The sequence below is a fragment of the Podarcis muralis genome, chromosome 2 (genome assembly GCF_964188315.1).
Source record: "Podarcis muralis chromosome 2, rPodMur119.hap1.1, whole genome shotgun sequence".
NCBI lineage: Eukaryota > Metazoa > Chordata > Lepidosauria > Squamata > Lacertidae > Podarcis > Podarcis muralis.
This window is the reverse complement of record NC_135656.1, coordinates 4,522,525-4,538,286: the sequence shown is the minus strand read 5'-3', so window position 1 is coordinate 4,538,286 and position 15,762 is coordinate 4,522,525. Positions and strand designations below refer to the sequence as shown.

The 15,762-nt window shown below is 45.7% G+C and overlaps 1 protein-coding gene across 4 annotated transcripts in view; it reads right to left on the bottom strand.

Annotated features, from left to right (window-relative positions):
• Window positions 1-12,248, bottom strand: part of GLI1 (GLI family zinc finger 1) — a 109,613-nt gene extending 97,365 nt beyond the window's left edge. Inside the window, exon 1 of one of the 4 annotated variants that reach the window (XM_028721296.2) lies at window positions 11,569-12,248. The gene's annotated coding sequence lies outside the window, so the exon portion shown is untranslated. Of the gene's footprint in view, window positions 1-9,122; window positions 9,145-11,568 lie in introns of those variants that run through there. The other 3 variants (XM_028721294.2, XM_028721295.2, XM_077923773.1) reach the window with 3 other exon arrangements.
• Between the last annotated feature and the right edge of the window lie 3,514 nt (window positions 12,249-15,762).

Genomic DNA, 15,762 nt, shown 5'->3' with positions numbered 1-15,762 from the left:
AAAGATGGAGTGGTAATTCAAGCTCAGTTACGTGTTGCCAGAACACAGCAGCTTATATGTTAAGTTATGCAAGTTTAACTTGCATTTTTACTTGCCTTGGGCTCATAGAGGCGGAAATAAATAATCAGCAAAATTGCAAAAAAATAAAATAAAATAGAAATAATTAGCACTAAAAAGTTGAACTTTCATGACGATCTTAAAACAACAACAACAACCTCTTTTCCCCTCCAGATTACTGCAGAAAGGTGGAGAACAGAATTCAAGACTGGAAAAATGAAAAACTGAGAAAACCAAAACTGACAGAACCATCCATCCCTATTGGAGAACATGCGGCTTCCTGCGTATATAAAAGAGTGGGGTGGAAAAGCAAAAAAGAGCAGTGTGTGTATGTTTCAGGCTTCCATTGCACACAAATAGTGTAAGATAGCCAGTTGACCTGCACTGGCTTCATCCCTACTTTCCAGCTGTGCTCATAACACACAAACACGCACACATCTCCGCCCACCTTCCCCAAGGCCTTCCCCAAGCCAACTGGCAAGCACACAAATAAACAAACATGCCCTGGGCACAGAGTGGGCTCTGTAAGCTGCCCCATGCAAAGGCCAGGGGAAGAAGAAGAGGAGGGGCCCTGAATGGAACTATCAGGGCCCACATTAGCCCTGAAAACACATGAGCTTGGCACCCATTGCCATGGCTGCCAGGCCTTGGCTTGGAAATCAGACAGACTACGGTGCTCTCTCTCTACAGAGATCAAAGCAGAGGAGCTTCCCATACAGGGAAGAGTGAGGGCGGCTGGGCTGTTTTGAAACAACTGGGATTTTTCTTATTACGAAGTCCTTTCTACTACTTCCACCCTTCTCCTTGCGCCGGGGCCTCAGATGTCAATACGTTAAAGCAAGGGTAGTTAATCTCTGGCCTTCCAGATGTTGTTGAACAGCAGCTCCTATCCCGCCCCCAACCACTGGCCATGCTGGCTGGGGTGGGTGGGAGTTGTAGTCCAACATTTGGACGCAGCAAAGGTTAGTTCCCCCCACATTAAGGAATACAGGACAGGAGCAGTTAATGGACAAGCAGCCTATATTGTGGTAAAATCACAGCTTTCCTATCCTTATTAAAATATATTTCCTTTCTACAACTGGATGCAGAACAAAAAACTTGCAGCAATCCTGGTCAAGCCCCATAAATTAAACGTGTCCAATATCCTAATGCAGAGGGTGGCTATCCTGGTGCCCCACCACCAAGAAGTTCTGCACTCTAGCTCCTATCAACCCCAGCCAGCATGGCCAAATGGTCAGAGATGATGGAAGTTGTAGTCTAGCAACATCTGGAAGGTGATGGTTCGCCACCTGTGTCCTTAGGCCTTAACCCATTCCCTAATGCAAAGATCAAATAAGACTAGCCAGCTCTTCCCAATTTCTTTTCTTGTTTTGTAACTCTTCCTTCCATGCCTTTTCCAAGATTGTAGATTCTCCCCCAGTAAGCTGAGAATCCTGCCCTTATCCTTTTTCATTTGTGTATGTTTGCTTACAAGTACAGTGATACCTCTGGTTACGTACTTAATTCGTTCCGGAGGTCCATTCTTAACCTGAAACTATTCTTAACCTGAAGCACCACTTTAGCTAATGAGGCCTCCCGCTGCTGCCATTGCACCACTGCACAATTTCTGTTCTCATCCTGAAGCAACGTTCTTAACCCGAGGTACTATTTCTGGGTTGGCGGAGTCTGTAACCTGAAGCATATGTAACCTGAAGCGTAATGTAACCCGAGGTACCACTGTATGTATGTTTAAAAATGCCTTTTTGAAGTTGAATTAAGACCAAACACTCACTTCAAATTCTAGTCCATGGGCAGTCAATGTGGTGGCTTCCAGATATTGGTGGGAGTATCATTCCCAGCATCCTTTACCACTGGCCTTGGTGGCTGGGACTGGCAAGTCCAACAGTATCTGGAAGCCACCAGATTGGCTTACCCTACTCAACAGGCCCCTGTTGCTGCTGGAAAGAGTGGTGGGACTCTAAGGGCTTCATCAGCTTCTCCATGGCTGCCATGCACGGAGGGAGGGCGACTCTGCCTGCGACCGTTTGCCGGCCAGCCAGCCAGCCTCCCTCACCTGCTTTCAGGGAGATCAGCCCTGCAAGAGCCGCTTGAACCATGTGGCCGGGCGTTCAGAGCAAAGAGAGGGGGCTAGAGGAGGATGGCACACTCAGTCCGCCACCGACACGCCGGCCACATCTTGAGAGCCTTTTTAACTCGCCAGATGGCAGGCTTTCCTCTCGTCACCTCAGTGAATTCAAGTGTTTATTCAAATGTAATGTGCCATCCAATGTAATGCGCCCCCTAATTTTCACAACATAATTTGGCCAAAAAAGTTGTGCATTACATTCGAGTAAATAAAGTAACCTAATGGGTTTCCTCACCTTGTGGATCGTAAAAGCACACTGTAGACTTGTGTGGACCTGCTCCCTCCCTTCTTTATTTCTGTCCAAAGACCCACAAAAACATTTTCAAAAGCAAAATAAAACAGAAATGCAGGGAAAGGGTTCCAAGGCGGTCGCTATGTTTCATCCAGAGCATGTAGGTTTCTGTTTCTTAATACTTCCAAGAGGAACTTAGCTACGGCCAGGGTAGTATCATTTGAGATATCTCTAATGAGGTACTTAAGGTGGAAGGTTTCGGATTTTCCAGTTAAGTTTACCAATAGGGGTTTAATTAATTGATCCCTTGCTTGCTTGAACTACTCACAGTGCAGTAGGATCTGCTTCATAAAGTCCACACTCTGAGAGCATAAGCAGAGCCTATTCTGATAGGGTACATCAGACAGTCTGCCATTTAGTACTTCTGATGGAAATACATTTGGTCAAGCTTTGGTGAACAATCGGCAATAGTTAGGTACAGACAGATTCATGAAATAAAATGGCCATAGTGGATTCCAAATGCAAATGGTCCACAGGTTACATAGGATCTAGAGCGAAGACCACTGTGTGGAATATCATAACCTCTGCCTCAGGGATTTAAGGGCAATATCATAGCCCAGATGATGTAAAAAGGATGGTGAAAGACCAACTGAGGAGACTTTTCAGGTCATAGTTTTCAACCATGAGATGATAGACTCTTCATAGGTTAGATGTAAAAGTAACTCCTTCCCCAGGCCAAATACCAAGATCCACACTTTGGTGGAGAGTGGGCATTCACCTGTTTCCAACAATAGAATTGAGTTAGAGACACAATTTGGGACCTGAAGTAGGGACTGAAGGAACTTAGCTTAGAACCCATCTAACTTAGAAAATTAGGCCATTGTACCAGTGCTGGTTTGATGTGATGTGATCATCTGCATTGATGTGATCAATGCTGCTTTGATATGAGGTCTGGCAGCCATGTTAGTCTCGACCTGGAATGCAGGTGAACTTTCCCAGCCAAGCCAAACTATTCTGACTTTGCCTTCACATAGCTGCCCATGAGGCTACATGTTTACTCTCAGGACGTATCTACAGTACAGTATCTCCCTTTCTTCAGTCGTAAACACAGTTTGATTCTCAGGTCACACTATAATATTTACACACCAGTTAGCCACCCAAAAGGAACTCCTCTCTTAAGGTGGTCCATAGTAAAGTATAGGTAGCAATCTAACATTGAAAACGAAAACAAAACAAAGCTTAAAAACCACAAAACACCTCACTGTAAGTGGAAGTAACACATATTGTAAAAGCTAGCAAATAAGGGATCACAACACAACAGGGATGGCCAACGGCACTCTGAGGCAGAAAACCCACTCCCTACTTTCATGGTGGGGAAATATATATAAAAATACAAAACTGGCCCTCTTCTGCCCTTTAATAATACTGTTCATTCAGCTTGATGCCTGCAATGAAAACTTCAAGTTGCATACTGCTCTGAAAAATCCATCTGAAAACCCAGAAAAAGCTGAGCTACTCCAAGTTTTTTGCAGAAAGTTACTTTTCTAGCAGATACTGTGTGCTCTAGGGAAAATGTGGAAAAGTGGACAATTTTTAAATTAAGACCCTTTCTGAATAGTCAGGAAAAGAAAGGCACCCCCACCTGCATTGAAGTCTCTGAGCAATACTCCTCAAAGTCACTTTCTAGTCCTTAAGCATACAAAGATCCAGTTTGGATGTAACACTAAATTAAATCATGGCTTGGCATGGATGAGCAAAAGTGTGGTTCCCAGAGCAAAGATCAACGCTGCTGCTTTCCTCCCCAGGTCCTTCTCCTGCTGCCGCTGCCACTGCTGCACTGTCCATGCCTAAGGCACGGTTTAGTTATGTCTGAACCCAGACTTGCAGTTTGTTTCACTACAGGCAAATGAGGAGGTTTGTTCTTGGTTTACCACTACCAAGTACATTCAGAGAAGTGTGAGATCTGGTAGATAGCTAAATTCCAATCTGTCCACTAATCTGAGATTAGATAATTTACCAGAAAGAACCCCTGTACCTGTATCTATTTTGCCTTTTGGGGCTGATTTTAAGATAAATTTGTTAACGTGCATCTTCATGTAGAATAATATACAGTGGTACCTTGGTTCTTGAACTTAATCCGTTCCAGGAGTCCATTTGACTGCGGCTTCCGATTGGCTGCAGGAGCTTCTTGCACTCAAGCGGAAGCCACGTCAGATGTTCAGCTTCTGAAAAATGTTTGCAAACTAGAACACTCACTTCTGGGTTTGCGGTGTTCAGGAGCCTATTTGTTCAACAACTAAGCCATTCAGGAACTAAGGTACCACTATGCTAGTTCAGAATCTGAAAAACGTGTAATAGGAAAGGATGATAAACTCATCTCTAAAATATACAAACTGTTTTTGGAGTGGGGGACCAAAGACGAGATGGCAAAGGTGACAATGACTAGATGGGCAACAGATATTGGTTATAATATATAAATGTCTGCCTGGGAGAAATTATGTGGGGAAACTATGAATTTCTCAAACAAAATTAAAAAAATATGAAAGCTCATAACAATAACAAACTTACTTGGTCTCTAAGGTGCTACTGGAAGGATTTTTTAAATTTTGCTTCGACTACAGCAGACCAACACAACTACCTACCTGTAACTCTGAATTTCTCAGCCTGTTATCAAGAAAAAATTACAAAATATGGTGTACAGGTGGTACTTGACACCCAACAAACTGGTAAAAATTTATTTAAAAGGGTCCACGTTATGCTGGAAGTGTCAAAAGGTAGAAGGCACTCTGATGTATATGTGGTGGTCATGTAAATATGCTAGAGAGTACTGGGAAATGATTCATACAGAATTTTAAAATATCATTTTCCAAAAGACATGAGGCCTTCCTACTAGCGATAATGAGTGATGATATTCCAAAAAAAGGCACTCAACCTCTTATATTCAACAGCTGAGGCTACAATAGTTTAGGTGAAAAAATGTCAAGAAAAAGAAATACCAACAAAAGAAATATGGCAGAATAAATTGATAGAATATACAGAATTATAAGAAACAAAGGCGAAACACAGATAAGAAAGGAGTGGAAGTCTTTTGGAGTGCATCTCAAGAGATATAATACTCAATTTAACCTGCAAGTAGGAGTAGCCATATGAGCTGCAGTTAGTACTAAATAAAGGAAACACATGAGATAAAATAGGGTGGTACAACAGGATATGCAGCAGAATAAGGGTTGTATAGAATGCCATGGAGAGATGGACTGGGAAGTCCTAAGGGAAGTGATATGTGATGGGCCATGTATGATGTATATAAGAAATTTGTGGGAAATGCATAATTTTTTTGTACACACACACACTTCCTTCCAACCATCATCTCTCTATAACTTCCTACCCAAATAGTAAATAGTGCTAAACATTTTTGAGTTACAGCCCTTCAAAATGAACCAAGGTCCATTTAAATGAGATGTAAGAATGTTTAATAGATATTTGGGGGTGGGGGGGTTATTTTTAAAGGTAGCAGTTATGGTCAATTTATTCACACACATACACTTGCTCAAAAGCCAGTGCAAGTCAGGCCATTGTATAATCAACAACTAGGGTATATGGCAGACATTCTGCAATGTTTAATCGGATGGGGGGATTGTCTAGTTGAAAACTATAGTTGGTGGGTGACAGACTGCAATCCTTGGTGCAAGAATAGTGGTACTTTAAGTGGTCCCATAAAGAGGCATAAAGATACTGTATGGGCATAGCCAAGGGCCATCCTGCACCAGCTCTAGCCAGTATAGCTAAGCGTCAGGGGAGCTGCAGTCCAACAACCTCTGGAAGAGCACAGGTTCCTCATCCCTGGCCTAGAAAATTAAAATTCAGAGATGGGTGTGCATGTGTGCTTTTAATCCATCTTCCGCAGGCGGCACACCCCTCCAGCAAAGATGGAAGAAACCTGCACTTTTCATAAAAGTCCCTGAATCACTTATTCAGCAAGCTAAGCCTTTGGGGCTGAATTCTTTCCTTTCTGACAACTCACTTGGGAAACTGGCTTCAAGGAGAGAGGGCACCTGGAAGTCAACTCAGAGGCTGGGTAACAGAGCTCCCTAGGTGGAGCGATCCTGCAGCGTTTCTGTCCCATGGAATAATCAGTTTAGGCCCTGAATCTGGGAAGATGCCCGGGGCCTGTGAATTTTTCAGCCTCACCCCAAAGGACGCTGCCTGCATGGTGTAGCAGCCGGCCGAGGGCGGTGGTTCCCAGATAACACCCAAAGTTCCCTGTCACCCTCCCACTTGCTTCCTCAGCCCTGGGAATGTTGGCTGGGCGTGCCAACCCCCCAAGATGGGAGCTCAGAATGTGGGTTCATGACCCAAGAGCCAGTGTGGCATAGTGATTAGAGCATGGGTAGGCACACTAAGGCCCGGGGGCCAGACACGGCCCAATCGCCTTCTCAATCCGGCCCGCAGACGGTCCAGGAATCAGCATGTTTTTCCATGAGTAGAATGTGTTGTTTTTATTTAAAATGCATATCTGGGTTGTTTGTGGGGCATAGGAATTCATTCATTATTTTTTTCCAAAATATAGTCCAGCCCTCCACAAGGTCTGAGGGACAGTGGACCAGCCCCCTGCTGAAAAAGTTTGCTGACCCTTGGATTAGAATACTGGACTAGGACCTGGAAGGTAAAGGTAAAGGTAAAGAGACCCCTGACCATTAGGTCCAGTCGTGACCGACTCTGGGGTTTGGCGCTCATCTCGCTTTATTGGCTGAGGGAGCCGGCATACAGCTTCCGGGTCATGTGGCCAGCATGACTAAGCCGCTTCTGGCGAACCAGAGCAGTGCACGGAAACGCTGTTTACCTTCCCGCCGGAGTGGTACCTATTTATCTACTTGCACTTGACGTGCTTTCGAACTGCTAGGTTGGCAGGAGCAGGGATCGAGCAACAGGCGTTCACCCCGTCACAAGGATTCGAACTGCCGACCTTCTGATCGGCAAGCCCTAGGCTCTGTGGTTTAACCCACAGCGCCACCCGCGTCCCAGGACCTGGGAGACCAGGGTTCAAATCCCCACTTGGCCATGAAGCTTGCTGAGTAACCTCAGGCCAGGCATCGGCTCTCAGCCTCACCTACCTCACAGGGTTGTTGTGGGGATTCAATGAGGAGTTTCTTGGAGAAAAAAGTGGGAATATGAATGCAACAAACAAACAAACAAACAAACAAACAAACAAACACTTTCTACTCAGTCTCAGGCTGAAGAGGTGGGCAAGGGCATCTCTTCACAGACAGTGTGGCTAAAATGCATCAGCGAAGAACGCATGAAAGGGCAACAGGGTAGGAAGCTACACACAGAGGCTAAAAGGTGTGCCAGCTACACACAGAGGCTAAAAGGTGTGCCAGGAAGACTTTGAAGACAGAACCATTAAGTGGTGCAGGAGAACAGAGATAGGGGGAAACTGTAGGAACATATGGCTGGATTGTCAGAGGAAAAACCTAAAGGCCTTCACTGGATAGCTGAACATTATTCATGTCTGTAGCAACATCAATGCATACAACACTTTATGTAGTTTAACTGTAATGAAACCAGCCGCTGCGTTTCCAAAGTGGAGAAGACAGTGAAGGAAGAGGAAACATTTACAAGGGACAAACTGACCCCTGTCAGATGGGAACTAAAGGCTGGCACACCATCAATCTAAAAATCTGATGCTAACTCCTACACAGACTAAACAGACTCCAAACTGATGCAGGCTTCCATGTATAGTGTTTATTTTTTCCCCCAGCTTGGATAGATGGATTTAAAATAATAGTACAAATAACAAGAACAACAACTTTTATGTTAAATTTTAAAGTGAGAAGTCCTATAGTCTACATATTGGGAACATTCCTGTTGCACAGTATTTCAGTAATAAGTTGTGGTCTCCTCAGTGGTTAGATATAAGCTGTGATGGTCTGCAGTAACCAAGCCTAACAGAAGAAACAGGAGACAGCTGCTGAATATGCAGATGCCTACAATGTACAAAAGATTAGCGTTGTCCAGTTTTCAAAAGGTCAGTCCATAGCTCTTTATGGTAACCTCTGCTAATAAATGTTAGCAACCTTTACAATACTAACAACTGCAAGGGCAGAAGACGTCTATTTACGTGTTACAGAGCAACTTTCCAATCCAGACTTCTGAGAAGTCACGGGTTCATCCATACACTTTGACATGAAAAGTTTCCCATGCTGCATAGATGAGAAAGCTGTTGCTGGACTCCAGGTCTCAACTCCGCCAACCAGTGTGGCCAATGGTCATAAATCATGCAGTTGTAGTCCAACAACATCCGGAAGGCCACCAATTCCCCATCACTGCCCTACTGTGAAAGATCGGGGAGGGGGGAGCTTCCAGAAAGGGCCCATCATGCAGCACACTGGCAGCAGAACTTTGCTTTTCCAGAACCTGCCTGAGATGGTGATACAACAAACAGAATCTGAAATATGCTAAAGTCTTGTTGCTTCTTTCCCAAACAAGTGGAACTATGAGCAAAATGTTTTACCACGCCTTGATTACAATTTGGTAGAGCCACCAGGGTTCACATAAAGCTGCTGTGAGCTGACGCTTGGCCATGCCTGCGCCGTCTGAAGCACAGATTTGGAGCGTGAAGCATCAACAGCTAACTCGTCCTACTCCTCAGTCCTCGGCCAGATGTTCGCCCACAGCCTTCACCAAACAATTTGCAAGCAGCAAACTCACTCTGATCTCAGCTTTCTCTCCTTGTGTGTCCAAACCTTGCAGCCAGCATCTCTGTTACAAAACCCTGAGTGGATTTTTCCAGGAGGCAAGAAACTTCCACAAGACCTCTTCCCCACTCCCGCCCCCCACTTTTCCCCTTCAGTGCTCAGAAGAGCCCCATCCCTTTCACACTCCCCCCTCCATCCATCACCCAAGGCAGATTGTTGTTAATCTGAGCTGCAAAGTCAAGAGGCATCCCCAGCAACCGAATCTCCTTTAGCAGTTCAACAAGTCCACACAGGTCATTCCAGCTGCCGATTTCAGCAGACAAGGGAAATGGATTCTTAATTATTTTTCCAAGCTTGTCACGGAGGGCTTTGTTTCTCTTCTTTTCTCTGTTGTGTCACAGAATGTTAGAGATGAGTCACGCTCGGGGGTTCCTTTTTTCCTTTTTGCTGAAGGGGGTGGGCAGGAGGGAGGATCTGGATTCCTCCAAACTGCTATTCTGAAGAGAATAATGGACTGGCTCCACAAAACTGGGGTAACCAAGGTTTCCCCATTCATTACGGGCCTTTCCACAAGGTGACATTTAAGGGCACATCTGCACTACACATTTAAACCAGTTTAGGCATCATGGCTTCCTTCAGAGTGGCCTGGAGGTTGTGAGGATTGTTTGGTGACTAACCCAAACCCTTTCACCAAAAGACAATTCTCTTCGGTCAGGAGGTGTGAAGGGAAAACATGGTTGAAACCAGGTTAAATCTTACAAATGCCATTCAATCCAGAATAGGCTACATAGGATAACACGGGATAGAAAGTATATTCTTGGCAAATGTGGGTTTATGTTATCATAAAGCAATGCTTTTCAACCAGTGTGCCATGACACCTTGGGGTGTCTTGAATGATGGTCAGGGGTGCTGCAGGCAACCCTGGCCTCTGTCCTTCATTCCTTCCCTCCCTCGTCTGATGCCCTCTTGTGCCTCTGCCTCCCTGGCTACAAGCTCCCCAGGCGAACGGTGCCTCTGGGGCTGGCCAGGGAGTGCTGGGTGCCAGGAGCCGAGGTGGCCTCAGAGCAGGCAAGAAAGTGGGTGGAGGAGCCCATCCAACCTGCTGGGAGTGGACAGACAAGTGGGAGTCCAGGCAGGTGGGGGGCAGCTCAGAGACAAGGGGTGGGCTGCTGCCCAGAGAACTCCCAAGGAGAGGGGAGGAGGGAGGAGGCTGAGGGGACACTCCACAAGGGAGGGTGTTCAAAAAGGGCTGAGGGGCTGCCGGCTCTGCAGACAAGGGGGGACATAACTGGGCTCCTAAGTCCCACAGGGGAGCCACAGAAAGAATGTAGTTGGTCGAGGGAGCCGTGGGTTCAAAAAGTTGAAAATCTCTGCCGTAAAACCATATGCTATGTTACCAGATCCAGAATGTTTGACGGATTTTAAGTGTCACTTGTGGAAACGGCTTAAAGATCTAATATTTGGGCCCTTTTGTCAATCTATTAAATGTTATGTACTCCTGTATCATTTCTCAAAGCTGTGGCCTAAAAGCATTACAAAAGGATGCCAATGATACCAAATGCCACACAACAAGAGGGCTGTCTTGATTTACTCCAGCTGGTGGGGAAATCCACCCTGATGTTAATAATTTAATTTAAACAACTGCAGCAAGCCCCCTCAAAGCCTTTGAAGTTTGCCTGCCTGCTTGAGAAAAAGTTTTAACAGAAGTGCCACCATCCCTCTTATACACACATGGAGCCCCCAGATACTCCCAAGTGCCTGATCCTGCAACCTCCACTTAACCACTGAGGTGTGAAAAGTAAATACAATTACAATGAAGAAACCCAGGGAAAGGGCTCCATTTGGACGATGGGCATAATCTCTTCCTAACAATTTGTCATATTTGCAAAACTGATTCTGCCTCAAATTTTAATTGGAGCTGAACCAGTTCCAGGAATTTGGATGAAGATAATGGATGACTGCTGTTGGCTTGTTGGGCCAAAATATGTCAGAAAAGGTGAGATATGGGGGGGGGGGCAGACGGAGAGCAAACTTACACTTTTTGTTTTCATTTGGTTGGTAAGAAATGAGAAGAATCCACAATTCTTTTAACCAACTGTGCAAAAGTTACAAGTTAGGAGGTTGCTGCATAGCTCTCCTCAAATGGGAGCCCTTTTGAAGATGAGGTTTCACACAAGCTCCTTCCCTGCAGATAACCCTTCTAAAGTTCTTTTGAGGGTGCTTAACAATTCCTGCCACTGTGCACTCTTTATCGATTCAGAAAAAAATAAAATCTCTACTGTTTCTCCCCCCCCCCCCCATCATTTCTTTTTTTCTTTGTCACAAACGCTACGACCATTTGGAAGGCAAAATCTGCACGCAATGTCAAAAATTTCGTAAGGGGGAATGAGTATTTTTACTTTTTTAAAAAAAAAAATCAGTTTCAAGTTGGAGACAGGGGAGAGGAAAAAAGAGCATACCTTTCAAAGACTGGGGCGGTATTGTTAGAGAGTCATTAGAAATCCGGAGATCCTTGTCTTCTTTATTACGGAGGATTCCACTTCCAAAATCTGGACCTGGTTCCGAAATCTCAACTTCCCTGTAGTCTTTTCTTCCCAAAAGAGCAACATCCAGCGGGCTAGAGGAGGGAGAACGCTTTTCAAAAAGCACAAAAAACCCAGCAGCAGAGATCGCTGTAGCCTTTCACCAAATTCCCCAAATTTTCCACATCTTGATTTCACTTCTTTCGCCTTTCTTTGGTTTGTTTTACAATTACTTTTTTTAAAATAAAAAAAAATGCCCACAATAACAAGAGTAGGCTTTAGAGCTGCTCAAAAGTGCGAGGTGGGGTGCCGCTCTCCCCGCGCGCGCACACACACATCACGCAGCACGCGTTAGAAACATTCGGCTCTCCGGACTGCAGCCCGGGACCACCTTGAAGCAGGAAGTTTTGATTTTCTTTCAAAACTTTCCCGATGCTTTCTTGAGCTTTTGCACATGGAGCCAATCAGCCGCTGCGTCGGCGCTGCTGTCTCGGGGAAGGAGGGCTTTGCTCGGGACCCCGCAGACTTGTCAGGAGGGGATGGGGAGGGAAGAAAGAGCCGCCCCCCCCCCCGCGCGCGCGCCGCCACTGCGCCACCCACTCCACGCCTCTCCTCCTCGGCAAAGCAGCTTTTGGGTGGTTTCCCCCTCCCCCCGCCCCTCCTTTTTTAAGTTTTGGAGTTGTTGGCTTTTTTCCTCTTCTTTTTTCCCCCAAATGGGATCTTTAGCAACAGGAGGAGGGTAAGTTGAGCCCTGTGTGAGGTTTTCGAGGGAGCCCCTCGCGAGCGCAGTTCTCACAGCGTGCTGCCTACAGCGCCAAAGCGGCGTGGAAAACCCGGCATGGAGTTTCAGATTATTATTATTATTATTAATTGTTATTATTATTATTTGGGTGGGTGGGTGGGTGTACGCACACCGCCCGCGCATCTGGGCACACGCCGGGGCGCGCGAGAGGGCGCAAAGAGGCTGGTCCTATTTCTCAAGGCCCACCCCAAACCTGAGGTGGCAATGCAGACGCAACTGAAAGACACGGGTTAGGAGCCCAAGCCCACCCGCACTCTCTGGGTGGCCTCCAGGGCTCGCCGTCTAGGAGAAACCGCCTGAGAGGGGGAGAGTGACCCCAAGTGTGCTGAGGGCCACGGGCGTAGCCAAAGGGCCCCCCCCCTATATCAAGTAAACCAATAAAAAATAATTAACCAACCGAGGTTAAGAAAACCTGGCTCTGCCCAACCGGGAGCAGACCAAGGCAGTTTGCTACCTGAGGTAAATAGCAAGATGGCGCTTCCTCTCTCCCCCCCCCCCCCATTCCATGGTGCAGAAGCTGACTGGATCTTGCTTCAGTACCAGGGACAGGTCACCCGATTTGGGGGTGCAGGGCTGGTCATGTGGCACACACAACTCCCCCCCCCCAAGCCAATGGGGCTGCCACTACTGCTTCCCTCTGACCCTCATCTGCCACACTCTAGCCCCACACCTATTTCTCCTTGTCCAGTTCAGCAGGGGCTGTGGGGGTGCGAAATCAGTGTCTGGGGCCGATAATGGCCTGGATGAGGGCTAACCAACTGAAGCATAACCCCCCCCCAAATGCCCAGGTGGGTGGTGGACTGTTATACATAGGCAGTGATTGACCCATTTTGGACAGGGTTGCACCCCCCCCCCAAGGATCAGGTTCATAGTCTGGGGGTGCTGTTCAATCCATCCCCATCTTTGGGGGGCCAGAGACAGCCTCCTCTGAACAGGAGTAGTTTGGCCAATCATTTATGCTTCTGGCAACATCCTGGTTAGATTGCTGCAATGTGTTATATGTTGGGCTGCCCTTGGAGACAGTTTGAAAACTACAGATTCCGAAATACTGCAACTTGGCTACTTACTGTAACCAGGTGCATAAAAATTAAAAAAAACCCTTGCTGGTTTTAAAACATCTACAGTGGGTTGAGGTGCATTTACAGATGCAGTTCAAGGCACCAGTGTTAACCTTTAAAGCCCTAAGCAGTTTGCGACAAGACTACCCTAAGGGCCACATCCTGCCGCGTGAGCCTGCCTGATTATTAAGATCTTCCTTGGAGACCCAGCACCACCGTCGAACCGGAGCTGCTTTCCAAGGGCCTTTTCAGATGTGGCACCTCCAGCTCTAAAACCTGTCCCCCAAAGAAGCTTATATGGTGCCAAGCCTTTGCAGTGCCAGACCTTTTTAAAAATTTGCCCAGGTTTTTTCAATTGTGGTGTTTCCAAGCACTGCTTTTCCGCTGGCTTGTGTAATCTTTATTCTGTTCTGCTTTTATTTTGATGCCTTTTACATGTCTTTTTGTGTTTTCAGTGTTAGCTGCTCTGAGAGGCTTTTGCCTGATAGGAATGAATGAATCTCAAGTAAGCATGCAGAGGACTCCAGTGGTTTAGCAATGTGTCTTTACGTTGTCCAATGTGGTTTGAATGTGTGAGGGGAGATTTTGCTTCTAATTAAAAAAAAAGTATCACTTGAGGCTGTTGAGATCTGAGATTTTTAAAAGGAAACTAACACTGAATTAAAACTGTATTGTGTTCAGAATCATAGAACCATAGAATTGTAGAGTTGGAAGGGACCACGAGAGTCATCTAGTCCAACCCCCTGCAATGCAGAAATCTTTTGCCCAGTGTAAAATAAACCCACTTCTGATGCATCACATGGATCCAAATTATGGAAATTGTGAAACTGTTGGAAGAAGTTAAGGTGTTGACTTGCACTCTGGGTTGATAAGCAGCCAATTATGCTCTTCTGGGAAGCACAAAAACGAGGCGTGAGGGAGACAGGCTTGTCTTCTGTTTCTCCCCGGCATTTGGCAACCAGAGGCTCATGGTCTCTGCATGTGGATGATTTATGGCTCTTATGAGAGCTGTTGTGGTTGGACGAGAGTGTTGGACTAGGACCTTGGAATCCCTGCTTAGCCATTAAACTCAGCCTAACCTACCTCGCAGGGTTGTTGTGAGAATAAAATGGGGAGGAAGAGAACCATGTTGTCCACCTTGTGCTTCTTGGAGGAGGAAAGGGGATATATAGGCAATACATTTGTCTCGTCCAGGGGTAGCCAATGTGCTGCCTTGGAGGTGTTATTGGACTACAGCTCCCATCATTCCTCATTGTTGGCTGTGCTGGCTGGGGCTTATGGGACTTGTAGTCCAACAAGATCTGGAGGGCCACTGGTTGACTATCCCTGATGTAATCCGTCCTCCACAAAGCCATCTAAGCTGGTGAACACTGTGATAAGCTCTGGCGAAGAATGCCATGCATACAGAGGATTTGGAAAGATGTAGAAGGGTAGGAGCATCCTTCTTTTGAATCCAGTATTTTTACAGTTGAAAAATTTGAACAACAGCCCCTTGTGAGACTGAAAAAAAAAATGGAATGTGTTAAAGCCCACATGACAATTGTGTGCAGAGAAAAAAGCAAATCTGAATGATCCATTTACAATGTAAACACTCTGCAAGTGCCCTTAACAATTATTTGCAATAAACAATTTGAGAACTGTGTTTCACACTTGTTTAGTATGAGACTGCATTATACTTTGTTAACCTTGCATATTTATTTTGTATATTTATAATCCTCCAAAGAAGAATTAGTCCAAACGCATCAGACATGTAATAAGTCTTAGAATGCTTTCCCACCTGGGAGTTGTAGTTTAACAGCACCTGGAGAACCACAGGTTCCCAATCCCTGTTGTGGGAGGACCAGATGCAAAGGAGACCCAGATGCCTGTTCCCGTAAATTATAATTATCAATAAATTCCATTATTTAAATTTAATAGTTGCATAGCAGAGGGAGCTTTTGTAGATGCTGCTTGTCATGCACAGATGGGGAAAAGACCCCACCCTTTTACAAAGCAGTTACTGCTTCTTAAGCACACTTACTCTGAATTCATGTGATCTTTTTGCACACGCTGTACATTTATAGTACATTTAAAGCACTTGGCTTCCTGCAAACAATTATGGGAACTGTAGTTTACTCCTCACAAAGCTTCAGTTCCCAGCACCCTTAACAGTTCCATGATTCTTTGGGGGTGTGGGGGTGTTCTCTAAATGTGCCTTATAGCTATGGTGAGTGCACAGCTTGAGTAGCCAAGCCTTGTAGTGCATAAATGCAGCAGGAACCTTGTCCTAAT